Source organism: Cavia porcellus, unplaced genomic scaffold, assembly GCF_034190915.1.
Source record: "Cavia porcellus strain 051 isolate PalLab524CR breed Dunkin Hartley unplaced genomic scaffold, mCavPor4.1 scaffold_4, whole genome shotgun sequence".
NCBI lineage: Eukaryota > Metazoa > Chordata > Mammalia > Rodentia > Caviidae > Cavia > Cavia porcellus.
In genome coordinates, this window is record NW_026947487.1 from 85,429,114 (window position 1) to 85,440,738 (window position 11,625).

General features: G+C 39.3%; 1 pseudogene; it reads right to left on the reverse strand.

The window, feature by feature from the left end:
* Nucleotides 1-2,959: 2,959 nt before the first annotated feature.
* LOC100735379 (DEP domain-containing protein 1A-like) lies at nt 2,960-6,000 on the reverse strand (annotated as a pseudogene).
* Nucleotides 6,001-11,625: the final 5,625 nt, after the last annotated feature.

Genomic DNA, 11,625 nt, shown 5'->3' on the forward strand with positions numbered 1-11,625 from the left:
ATATTGCTTGTTTTCTATTCTCATTCTCCTTTGTATTTACCTGTTCTGGATCAACGTTCTCAGGGTTGGGACATGGGGACTTTTCTTGTTGCTTCTTCTTCTCATCTTTTTTGTTTCTTCCAGGAGGCCCCAGTTTCTTTCTTTGTTGGTTACAATTCTTCTGAAGCATACTGGCTAGGTGACTCTGCCCACTGCAGTGTGTTAGTGAGTTGCAAACAGGGGCAGTGTATTGTGGCCCTTCCCCTCCAGATCAGTCAAGCTGTTGAGGCCTGCATTGTATTACTGTGTGTGGCTTCCCCTCTGGGTCAGTCAAACTTCTGAGGCTTTACTGCATTAGTGTGCACCGCTGCCATAGGGAATAGATTTCGGATAACCTATTGGGTCTCAGCCAGTTCACGTGACCCAGGTCTAGCTCACTCCACTAATCACGTTTGGGAAGGGAACAACAGACTGAAGTCACTGTTGCCCCTTGTACTTGCCAGTCTTGCCTGGTCCCAGAATGTTGTCTGCTGGAGCTCCCCTTTCTGTGGAATGGCTCCGCTCCCATCACTCACCACAAGTTGATGCTGGCTCCCAACCAGCTCAGCTCTCCATTCAGCTGGCCAACCCCTGACCTCAGTGTGACTGCATCTCCAGTGAGTCAGAGTGGCGGGGACCTCAGATGGCTTGGCAAGTCACCCACTGTGGCGGGAGCACTGAACCTTTAGCTGTTCCAATAATAGCACTGGGACTGTATGTTTGATTGGTTCTTCTAACCTTAGTTTCCTTCTTGGGACAAGAAAATTCATCTCCCTCTGTTCAGGGTTCCCTACACTGTATTATATTGAATTCCAAGTTGACTATCTCAGGGAGCCTCTGTAGCCAGCTGTTATCTATCTGCCATCTCAGTAATTATCATTTTGATAATCTTTACTTCTTCATCTAGATCCATATTTTCATAGTGCCATTTTTTTTCTGTTTAAAGGATTTTCCTTAGTATGCAGTACAGATCTCCTGATAATGACTTTTTTTTAGCTTTTGTATTTCTAACTAGGTTTTATTTATCACTTAATTTAAAAGTCTTTTTGGGATATAATTTGCATACCATTTTATTTCACCATTATAGTCAATTTTAGGGCATTTCTATCATCTCAAAAAGAAATCCTATGTCTTTTAGGTATGATTCTTTCATTTTCCTAAACCTCCAGATCTAATAAGACACTAGTCTGCTTCTGTCTACACAGTTCAGATATTTCACACATTTTATATAAAAATAAAAATGTATGTAAATTTTATCACTAAATTTTCACATGGCATGATGTTTTCAAGATTATTCATGTTGGTTTCATTTAAGAGGACAGTTTTGCTAGGTATAGAATACTACTTTGATTTTTTTTCTCTTAGTACTTTAAACATACTGCTTTACTATTTTCTCTTTTGTACTTATTTCCAGTGAGAGACTTGTCTTCTTTCTATAAAAGATGTCTTTTTTTCCCTTCAAACTGAATTTAAGATTTTCCCCTTTACCATTGCTGTGAGTTATTTGATTATAGTGTGCCACATGTAGTTTTTCTCATGTTTCTTGTAGTTGGCATTCATTTAAACTCCTGAGGGCCATCTTGACATATTATAGAGCAGGCAATTATGAAAATAAGTTGGCACACAAGAAAGTTGAGAATCTTGGCCTACATGACTTGTGGTGAGACTTGCAGCTGGCTTAAGAACAGATTAATCTTTAAGCCAATGCCTGGAGCTGAGACTAGCAAGCACCTGGTGAAGTTCTGATGTCTCAAAGCAGGGTAACATGGCAGCTGATGAGTTGACTCAGACAAATTTCTTCTAGCACAGTAGTTGCAGTTAGCAATCAAGTTACTAGTTAATCTTGATCTTTTCCTGTGTGCTTTTCAAAAAATGCATTGTTCCTCAATTCGTGAACCTTGATCACATCAGTAGTTCACCTCCACTGCTTCCTGCAGCCCACCAGCCTACCCCCAAAGAAACTATGCACTTAATAAAGGCCAAGGTGCACTGTGCCTTTTGATGTTAGTTCACCAGTAGGCGTTGAGCATCCTGGTGCCCCTTGTAACTAAGATATATCTTTTGTCTATATTTTAGTCTAGTGTCATAGCCTTGAGTAGATTGGTAGTCCTAGGTCAGGGTCCCAATATTTGAACTACTTGGATATGTGAGTTTATGGCTGTTGTCAAGAAATCAATCAATAACAAATGCTGGTGGAGCTGTGGAGACAAAGGAATACTTTCCCACAGTTGGTGGGAATGTAGAATGCTTGCATTAAGGGTGTGTGATTAGTAATCAATCCACTGATTGGTTTGGCAGAGTTCTGGCTAGCATTAAGGGTGTGAGTGCTACATTCACCCTCGGGTGGCTAGCCTGCATATAATATAAGGGAAAAGAAAAAAGAGTCTTGTCTCCTCCGTTATTTCTTTTTTCTGTCTTCTGTGGTGTGGTGTTGAATGATTGCCCTTCTGCCCTGTGTCATTCTGTCTTGGAGCCAGTGGATTATGGACTGAAATCTGTACAAACTATGAGCTAAATAAACTTTTTTTCCCTTAGTGTGTGGGGTAGTTTGTCTTAGCAATAAGAAAAGTAACTAAGACAGCAACACAGTTTGTAATAGCTAAATCTTGGAAACAGCCCAAATGTGCATCAAATGATGAATAGATAAAGATTTTTTATACAATGTAGTATTACTCTGCCAAAAAGAAGAATAAGTTTGACACATTTTTATCTAAATGGATGCACCTTGAGACCATACTCCTAAGTGAAATAAATCAGACACACATGTGTAAATATTGCATGCCTCTTAGTGTGAGAAATCAAAAGCATAAACAAAGACCAAAATGCATAATAAATATTGGGAAATAGGAAGAAAATGTTCAATTGAGAAGGGGAACAAGGGAAGGGGGAAGGAAAGAAGGGACAAGAAAAAAAGTATAGAGGAAAAATGAAAACAAAGCTTTCATAACTAGGGGGAAAAGAGAGGTTAAAGGGAGGGAAAGGGAATGGGAAAGGAGAAGCAAAATATATCATGCACAGGTACAAATGCTGTATGATGAATGTTATCACTATGTATATTTAAAATGTACCAATAAAACAAACAAACAAAAGTTCTGCAATGGCAGTTTGAGAGGTAGAGTCCTTTTGTTCATCAAATGCCTCAAATGGCAAAGGAGTAATGAGCCCATCTCCATGCTTTTTAATGTGGCATCCTTTTAAGCAATCAAATTATTTTTCTACTGCAGTCTGTAACTAAGAGTGCACATGGAGAATTTCCTGATGATGATCCATTAGGAAATAAACTAATCCTGCAGTATGAAGCTCATCAGGGTGCACTTCTTCAGCACAGCACACACAGAGTAAGTGTGTCTGTCACCAGTGCCCTTGTACTTATTGCATCATGAAGTTTGGGCACATCAGTGCTTTTTGACTCATCTGAGAAACACATATTAGAAGTCAAAGCTTTCTGTGATTTGGTGGGTGAATAACACAACACAACTGGGGGTGCATTAATGGGAACTCTCTTTTGGTTGCAGCAAACTTTGTATGCCTGTCAATATAGCAGAGGCTGGAGGTAAAGAGTTTTCTGAAAGTTGTCTATTGATTGTCATCGTATCCTGAGTTCACTTTCCATATTCTTTGCACATTTTTACTGCCTTGTTCAAGGTTTAGTGTTTATGATAATTTCAGCAACTGGTATATTGCAATAGGTATTCTGTCTTGTGTTACTCCTCAAAAATGAACTGTGAGATGTACAAAGCTGTTTGGACTTGCATTCCCCATGAAATTCATTCCTCTTGGTCTTGAACAGGCAAAGCAGATGTTCTCTTAAAGCCACTAGAGAATCTGGTTTTTCATTTTTGTCTCTGAAGTAGACTGAGAAGAACACACTCAATTGATTTTAAGGAATTCACACTGAGTGAAGGATTTTTGAAGACCATGGATCATCTTGGGTTCTATATATCTCACTAGGTCTGTCTGGGACTGTGACATAGCTATAAATAACCAAAATATGCACAAATACAGTGGTTTATGAACTTGATTCTTTCCATAATTCTGGTCACAAACTGAGCTGAATGAGAACTGAATCAAATTCAATGGTTAAATTGGCCTTATGGGAAAATTTGGTTCCATTCTCATCCAGTTTTATTTGCACTCTGAATTGTTGTGAGAATTGATTTAATGACCTAACGTACCACAGTAATTCATAATTCTCAAATGTAAGTAGAGGGTTAGAGGAATCTAGGCAATAATCTGCAACTGTGCCAAGTATATCTCACTCAAATCCAACTTAAATTTGATTATTTGAATCATTACTTTTGAGCAATTTGCTAGGCACTTCATGGCAGATAATACCCAGTGAGCAAGGCATCTGATTTGCCTTGTAGTATAATTACTCCATGTTTACTTGTGTAGCCCATGTTATACAATATGTACTGAGGAACTGCTTGGTTTGGATTTATGAGTTCTTCCAGGGATGGCACATATAAAATAGTTGGCAGGTAGATCAAAATAACATTAACTTCCACAAAATCTTCCAGGCTTCTCTATTATCTTTTGAGTTTTCTTGATCTTCTCTGGTTTCATGAGTTGCTTTTTCTGTAGTTTCCTGAGAGAAAGGTAAGCCATGCTTCTTGGGGGTTCTATGAGACAAATTTTGTAATTTAACAACTTTCTTTTCTTCTGTGAGAAAAACTGTTGGTGCTGTTTTTTCCCCTCCAAGTCTTGAGGCTGTTTTGAAAGTGTTTGAAGTGGAGCTATTGCAGGAAATCTCACTAGCTGATTACTATCATCAAGATTTTCTGATCCCCAAACTAGGTGTGGTGGTGCATACCTGTAATGTCAGTACTCAGGAAGCTGAGGCAAGAGGATTGCTGTGAGTTTGAGGCCAGCCTCACTTACATAGTGAGTCTGAGACCAGATGAATGGTATAACATGACTTTGTCTCAAAAAACAAAATAAAAAATTCTGCTACATGTCTTTAGTGTGCATTTTCCTCCTCATTGGTATTTGCATAGTGACCGCTAATGACTTGGGTCTCAGTGGACTCTTCAATTTGTCTCCTCAGTCCAGGAAGTCTTCATGGTCCTGGCTGGTTTCTCCTCTATGTGCAGAGGGCTGGAAACTCTTAAGTGTCTACATGGGCAGTCACTTGGATAGCCTTGTTTCCCATCTGTCAGGGCCTCTGCTTTGTTGCCTGATGTTCAGTATCTTGAAAACTTGTTTTGTATGTTTTTTTAGATGTGAGAACATGAGACAACCTAGTTTCTGTTACTCTATCTTGTGTGCTTTTTTGTTCATTTGTTTTTGTGGCTCTAGGGATTGAACTCAGAGCCTTGAGCATTCCAGGCATATTCTACATCACTGAGCTACATGTCCAGCCCATTATATGCTCGGTTTTAAATACTGGAAAACATAGACCATAGGTAAGAGAGACAGAATATTTGTCACATTACATATTCCAGAAATAGCTACTATTTATTTTAGTTTTCCTACCTACAAAACTTGCATGCTGTATAGTAAAAATGTCTGTGGAGGTCAGCTCGACTTGAGACTAAATATGGAACTTATTATTTTGTAATACTTTTTATAAGTTTCTAGACTCTCTTGGCCTTGGTTTTCTCATCTAAAATACAGAGGTAGATGATTCTCCATGCAGAGCCACCTTGCCCTGTGATACTGGGTGGAAGCACTCTCTGCATGGCCGCTCTGGCTACTCAGACAAGAGCAGGGTCCAGCTTGCACCAGCAACTCAGTCACCAGCAGCAGCCCCACCAACCACAGTGGGCTTACCTGATGCGGCCCTTGGGCAGCCAGGTCTGAATGCTCAGGTAACAACCACTGCATCTGGCGAGAGTGGGGGTCTGCTGTCAGGCCCACACGGGACCATGTTACCACAGAAGTGTCCACAGAGGAAGTAATGCTGAGCCCTTCGGGCCTGGCATCACCCACCAGGGAATCCAGTCTGAGCAGCAGCAGCAGCGGTGGCGGCAGCAGTGGCATGCTCCTTGCTTCCAAGATGAAACAGTTTTTGAAGTGTGCCCAGAGCCAGGGTGACATTAAGCCTTGTGAGAGTTTCAAGAGGGTGCTGAAACAGTGCAAGCTTGCAAACAGACTTGTTTAATCCAGAAGTTTAAATTGAAGAAATGTAAAATCAACTCTCATGACTGAGTTACCCTAACATAATGGTGTAATGGACAGTGAAATAATAAAGCAGAAAACTTTGAGACAAATCTCTCCTTTGTTAATGGTTTCCTTGCTTTAGAATGGCAATTACAGAGGGTGTTCTGATCACATAGACATTCACTGAAGTGATATAGAATTTGGAATGGGCAATATTTATGTGGCCTCCTTAAACCAGCTGTTAGGATGCTATTGTTTGTGAGTTAATTAGAATAAAAACGATTTTCTTCTAAGACAGAAATATATAGGTAATAGTACTATCTCATGGGAAACTGCATGGACTGAATAAAAACTGTATTTCTAAAACATTTAGTGTGGTACCAGGTACATAAAGACTGCCTAAGAAGGAGCCTGCTTATGGTAGGGAAAAAATAAGGCAGAGAGAAGCAGATGAAGAGCACAAAGACCATAATTTGTTAATCCTGGGAAAAATAGTACAAACTACTCTGATGTAACCTTGCTGTGGCAGATTTTAGAATTTAGCCTCTTGGTAGTTTGACTTGGTGGCAATTCAGAAAGATTCATATTTGGCTTACATGGGAAATGCAGCTGAGGTAGAGAAATCCAGAAATCCATACTGAAGATGTGGATGAGTAGGTATCAGTGTGGTACAATAATGACTATCATAGAAAAGGAAAATCAGGGCTATAAAGCTGGGGGGAATGACTTAGGGACTCACCCATGCGGCTCTAAAAAATAAAACCCATTCAGTTTTACATACAGATAAAAAATAAACCCATTCGGACAGTGTAAGCTCCACTGAACCAGCTCTTTAGTTTTGGAATTACTTGTTCTCTGGACAGGAGGGGAAGTGAAATGGTTGATTTTAGCATGAAAGGGCCTAGCTGAAGGCAAATATAAGCTCTTTTTAAACTCTAAGAGCTTTATGAATAATATGTTCTAGCTTTTAATTCTCCCTTGATGGGTTTCTTTATATCATCAAATTATATCATTTGCTGTCGCTACTAAAGCTTTTTAACTCCGTATCTCGGTTGAGCCAGATGTGGTGTGGAAGGTGACTCAAGGTCAGTAATTTGGTCTCTGGCCCTTAAGTTATCACTCTGTTGTCTTTTTTCAGTAGATAAAACAGGCCCATGAGCTCTGTTGTCTGTCAAGTGGCTTTCATTTATAACTTTAAAAGAGGTTGTCAGTTTAAACAGTTTCCCAAGGTGGAAGTTTTAATATTCAGAGATGCAGGCTGCTTTTGGAAACAGAATGCTTTTGTTGCTGATAAAAATAAAAAAAACAGCTCTAGAGTTTGGTGGAAAGATTCTTACTTTTAAAATTGCTTCTGAGATCATGTGTTGTCAGAAAACATTCACTTTGTGGGTAATGGGGACATAATTTCTGCCCCCATCCCAAAAGCTCAGTGCTTCATGCTGCCTCATGCACTGCCTAGGGGACCTTGCCCCATTTCAAGCTGGGGTCAGATATTCCAGAGTCTCTCATCTGACTTAATATGATCATCCTGTGGCTGTATTTAAAAAAAAAAAAGATCTGAGTGTCAGTCTAAAGGAGAGAAAGTAGACATGTGGTGATCTTAGGATCAGGATCAAGAGTGGCATGGCACCAGAGCTAAGACTAGGGCCATGGAAAGAGGCCTCACCAAAGCAAAGTAGTACCTGAACTTGAAGCTTTTCTTGTCTCCCATGCATGGCCTGCTCCAGCGTTACCTAAGCTTGGCAATATTGACATTTGTTCTGGACAATCCTTTGTTGTGAGGGAGCTGGGCTATTTACTGTAAAGTGTTTAGCATCATCCCGGGCTTCCAAAAACTAAATGTCAGTAGCACCTCTTCCCTCTCTCCAGATGTGATGGCCAAAAATGTCTTGTGGCACTGCCAAAGGTTCCCTGGGAGAGTACGCAAAACTTACCCTTGGTTAGAAGTAACTAGTGTAATAGTCAAAATCCTGGGCTTTGGAATCAGGTAGACACTGTTAAATGTAACTATTGTTTATCAACTGCTTGAGGTAGTTACTTGATCTGGTAGGTCTGAGCAGCTCCATCTAATAATGGCTGCAAAAATGAGACACATCTCTAATCTCAGCGCTTGTAAGGCGGAGGCAGGGAAATTACCATAAATTCAAGGTGAGCCTGGGTTCCATAGTGAATTCAAAGCCAGCCTGGACTAAGTAGTGAGATCCTGTCTCAAAAAACAAAACAAAACAACACAACACAAAACAACAACAAAAGTACAGTACTTGCCAAGGCTTTCTTTTGTTGTCATCTTTTCTCTCTGGATATTTATTTTCCCATCATCATCTGCCAGCCCTGGTTTTAGACTGCGCAGAGTACTTACTGTATTTACAGGTTGCTTACTGCATTAGTTGTGGTACAAAGTACCTGATATCTATAATTTAAAGGAGGAGATGCTTAATTTGTCTAAGGGGATTCAGTTCATGGTCACCTGGTTCTAAGACAGAAACATCATAGTTGACAGCTGTGGTGGAGCAAAAGCTACTTTGATCATGGTTCCTGGGAAGTGGAGGGGAGGACCAGTGCCAAAGAAGTAAAGGCAAAGGGCTTCCTACAGACTTCTAGAAGTGTGGACCAATCCCAGGGTGACTCTCAAACCAATCACATTTGCATATCAAGCTTAACTGTCTCACTGAGATCTGATGTTGCCTTGTTTGACTTGATTCCTGACCTTTAACTAATGATAAACTTTGTCTATACTGGAAGGAGACGACCTAGATAGTATTTGTGCGGACCTGTTTTAGTTATCTAAATTACCTGAGTTATCCTCTCAATATGGTCTAGTCTTCTGAATTCAAAGGACTGGGCATATACAAAACAAACATCAGGAATATTTTAGGTCATCCAAAGAAAAAACATTTAGAACATCACTGTTAGAATGTACTGGGGGAGATTATTAAGAGAAGATATGAACTTACTTTTCTTGGAAATGAATTGCGAGTGAGTACATGGCTCCTGCTTGAAGTTGTTTAGGTAGCATTTGGTTTTGGAAGAAAAATATTAAATTAACTTTCCAATATTACTAAGATGTGTAGAGTGAATTCTAAAAATTAATAAGGTGCTTCACTCCAAAATCAATAGCATTCAAACTTAGTGTAGGGACTTACACACACACAAAAAATGAAATCAGAGTTGAGAGAAAAATTTGAGGTAATCTGGCTCTGTCTTCGCAAAAACATAGACATCCAGCTCTCTTCAGTGTTCCTGTTTGTGGTGATTCAGCGTCTGTTGGAGTGCCTTGAGAGATGGGCCTATGTTCTCAGTTCATTTTGCACTGAATGCTTGTGAGAAAACACTATGAATGCTATTGCAGACCACAGTCTGTTTCCTTGAAACTTTTACCCATGTATCCTTGTTGTAGTTTATTTTTTATTGTTATAGTTTCTGAAACTGCATTAGATTAATTTTCAGAGAGACAACCATCTGGGAAGACTTCTTTTCAACAAGTTAAATGTTCCTGTGACTCTTTACTGCCCTGGTTAGAATTCTGAGGGTGTATTCCTGCCCAGATGTGGGAAGCATATTCCAGATGTCTGAACAGCAAGACCTCCTTTTGGAATCTAGTCTGGTATCCAGTTTGTTGTCTGAGCAGCTGCAGTGTGGGACTGGCCCAGTATGACCTTGTTGTTTATCTATTCCTTAGGTGACAGACATTTGGAGTTTTTCTAATTTTTGGCAAAGAAGGCAAAAGCTTCTGTAAACCTGGAATTTGCTGTAAACATTTGTGGATAGATTTTTTTTGTGAATTTAAGTTTGCATTTCATTTGGGCGAATACTTACAAATTGGGATCCTATATCATCTGAAAGGATATGATTGCGAGTAACGTTGCAGGAAACTGTCAAACTGTTACCTGACGTTCCAGTGCCATTTCACATTCCCATAAGCAACACAGGAGGATTTTATAACTGCTCTGTATTCTTTTTTTTTTTTTTTTTTTTTTTCCTTTTTTTTTATCGGTACCGGGAATCGAACTCACGACCGCCTGCTTGCAAGACAGGTGCTTATGCCGCTGAGCTAAATCCCCAGCCCCAACTGCTCTGTATTCTAACCAACTCTTGGAATTGTAAGTTTTTCTTCTCTTGCAGTCATTCCAAGAGGGGTACAGTAGTATGCTCTTATGGTTTGGACTTTTAAGTACTTAATGATCAATAATGTTAATATTTTTTCAAGTGATTTTTAAATTTAGTCCATGTGTCTTCTTGGGGTGGGGTATCTGTTCCAGTATTTTGCCATATATTTTATTTTATTGTGTCTTAGTCCTTTTAAATTGCTATAGCAATTAATGTTTTTGGATCATTGAACACAGCTGTTTGCAGTCTCTCTGTTTGAATGTCCACTTTGTGTTCTTTGATACTGTGATTTGAGCAACTATTTCCAAGATGATAATATGTAATCTATTAGCAGGTGATTTCTTACTATTATGTTTTTTTTTTTTTGTAGTTCTGTATTACGTGTACCCTTACACTGCTTTGTTTTGTTTTGTGTTTTTCTCTTTTTCCTCTTAAATAAAATTAAAAAAAATCTAATAAAAAAAATAAATTGCTATAGCAAAATATCATAGCCTGGGCAGCTCAGCAGCACAGGCACCTGCCTGGCATGTGCAAGGTCATGAGTTTGATTCCCAGTATATATATATATCATAAACTGGATAGCTTCTGTATAACAGCAGGGTAGGCATCTCATAAGGGCTGCTTTCTGGCTTGTAGATTGAACCTGATGGCTGTTTACTTATATGGTAGAAGACGTAAGGCAAGGCTACTCATTCTTAAATGCTTTCCTTTGTGACTTGTCACCTCCCAAAGGCCCTACATCATTTCTATGGGATGAGTTTAGATGCTCATGTTGGCCTTGAAGTTGGACTCCTCCTGCCTCAGCCTCTTGAGTGTCTGGTATTACAGGGGTGTGCCACTGTGCTTGACTTAAGCCCCACATCTTAGTACCATGACCTTGGTGTTTAGGACTTCAACCCGGGCACTTTTTGGAGGAATCCAAACATTCAGACCATAGCTTGCTCTTTGTTTTCTTTCTACATTCTGAAAGTTTTGAATATGATTTCTTTGTCAAGTATATGACTTAGAAATATTTTCCTTCAGTTTAATACTGAATAGGAGTAATAAAATTCCAATTGATATATTATCTGTCTGATTTATTGTTGATTGTATTTACTAACTTTAAAAAAATTACTTTTAACTGATACAGATAAACTGTACATATTTATAGGACATGCTATGTGATGTTTTTATACATGTTTTCAGTTTTATTTTTGTATTAGTACATGTTTGAAGTACAGAAGGGTTCCTTGTGGGAGCTGGTGCACGTACATAATACCTCCTGACTCTTTTTTACCACTGGCTCTTGGTCCCTTTTCTGTTTTTGAAATACGGAATATACCTAAAGAAGTGCCATGAATCCCCTGTGAGTGCCTCTTCAGCTCAAAATACATTCTAATTTCTCTTGAGAGGTTTCTT